Genomic DNA, 2,058 nt, shown 5'->3' on the forward strand with positions numbered 1-2,058 from the left:
GGATTTTATGCTTGCACACCTCTCTCAAATAATATTTTCCTCACAAAACAGCTAGGAAAACTCAATCTCTGTATCAGGAAACAGATGGCATACACAAATTGGGTAATTTGGAGAGAGTTTAATAAAGGAAGGATTTTAAAAGGTAAGCACAGTTTTGAAGGAAACGAAAAAGGAATGGTGGAGTATCTCAGAGCATAGGAAGTGGTTCCCAAAATCCAGAAAGGGGAATACCCAGCCCTTACCCAACCCATGCCCTCCTTACAGTCCAATCCCATTCCCCTGAGGTTACTGAGGCAGGGGAGGAGGGTAAAGACAGTGAATCTGGCAGGGCAAATAGAAGGAATTCTCTAAAAATGTAAATCAGATAGTTTCCGTCCTTGCTCCGTATCTTCAAATGTGCATCTATCTCAATTGTTAGAAGGATGTACTTTTTCTCCCTTTCTGGTTTCTGTAAGGAGGGATATTCCTAAGTACATCCTGGCTTCCCTGTCTCTAGACACTCTGCTCCTGGGAAGATGGATTGATTTATCTGATGGATAAGTGTGGAGTGGAAAACTAGGCCTGGCCCTTCAGCATGTTGGGAGTGAGCCTGCCCGCAGAAAGCAGGTGCTCTGCTCTGCTCTGCTCTGTGAGACTTTCTTAGACTTCCATAGATCTTCCTCAGGCTGTCTCGGCCCCTGACATCACTTGACACTCAGTCTTTTTCTGCCTAATATTGGGGTGAAGTCACAGCAAATCCCCTTGTCTAAGTAACTGAAAGCAGCATCTAACACCTGCACCTCTATCAGTAATAAAGCTGGTGTGTCAGCTTCCATCTTTAAAACAGAATTTCTTCCTTCATTCACTCATCAAGTAGTTTTTGAAAGCCTACAATGTGCCAAATACTATTCTGCTACTTTGGATACATTAGACAGGGGAAGAAAAAGAAAATCAGATAAAAATTCCTTATTTTGTTTCACCAGTCACTTAAAACTTGGGTAGGGGAGAGGAGTACAATTTATTGAACCTTTCTTCTGAGGCCTTCAGCTTTATTCAGAGTAAAGTTCAGATTAAAATAGAAAGTTTCATTATAGCCTACAAGTTTCTTCCTGATACGATTCCTGCTCCTTCTGTCTTCATCCCCGACCACATTTCCTTTCATGGTGGTGCTGTCTTTCTTGCTGGTCTGTGAATACGTGATATTAGGTTGGTGCAAAGTAACTGAGGTTTTTGCAATTATCTTTAACCTTTTAAATCTCAATCACTTTTGCACCAACCTAATACATTCTCCTTCTTCTTTTTTTGTACATGCTGTTCCTTCTACCTGGAACACTTCTCCCATAGATGGCCACATGATCTGGTCTCTCACTTCTGTTAGGTATCTGTTCAAACATGTCAATGTAAAAAAACATCCAAATGTGTGGAGTATTTTTATAAGTGTTTATTTGAGCCAAATTGATAACAATTGCTGGGGAGTAAGATCTCATATACTCCAGAGAATCGCAGTTTTGCAGTTTCTTTTAGGCATTTGAAATTAAGGAGGGCCCATAAGGAAAATTACATGAAGGTGGGAGAAAGCAAGGTGGGGGTCGGATTACAAAATAAGTAAGATTGTGTGTTCCCAAGCTTTAGAAGGAGGGGTATGAAAAGAGGGCATTTCAAAGGTGTGTTAACCTACATGCACACAAACAATGAATAGGGCTTGCTTAAGGCAGAGATAAGCCTTTTACTAAAGAAGTTATATGTCTGGGGTGTGACTACTCACCGTGACCTACCAAGTTAGGAATTTATGATTTATTGCTGCGCTCCTTTTTCGTCCACAAATGTCATAATCACAGTGAGGCTTTCCCCATCCATCTGTATAAAATGAATACCCCACATCTGTTTCTAGTCCTTCTCTATCTCCCTTACCCAGTTTTATTTTTCTTCCCATCAATTATTACCACCACCTGCATGTGTCGCATGGTTAGAAGAGTGGCTTACATGGAGCAAGCACTTTACATCGACAGTGACCGTGACAATGAACATGCACTTACATAATGTTTAGCTGTTTGCCAGGCACCTGTTCTAAGAGCTTTT

The 2,058-nt window shown here is 41.0% G+C and overlaps 1 long non-coding RNA gene across 1 annotated transcript; it reads right to left on the reverse strand.

The window, feature by feature from the left end:
* Nucleotides 1–382: 382 nt before the first annotated feature.
* On the reverse strand, nucleotides 383–1,838 carry LOC141570408 (uncharacterized). The gene is made up of 3 exons (XR_012494413.2): nucleotides 1,745–1,838; nucleotides 1,257–1,361; nucleotides 383–1,165 (listed from the first exon to the last, which is right to left on the reverse strand). It is a non-coding gene; the product is annotated as an uncharacterized LOC141570408 (long non-coding RNA).
* Between the last annotated feature and the right edge of the window lie 220 nt (nucleotides 1,839–2,058).

This window comes from Rhinolophus sinicus, chromosome 3, assembly GCF_057876585.1.
Source record: "Rhinolophus sinicus isolate RSI-liver-muscle chromosome 3, RSI-T2T, whole genome shotgun sequence".
Lineage (NCBI taxonomy): Eukaryota > Metazoa > Chordata > Mammalia > Chiroptera > Rhinolophidae > Rhinolophus > Rhinolophus sinicus.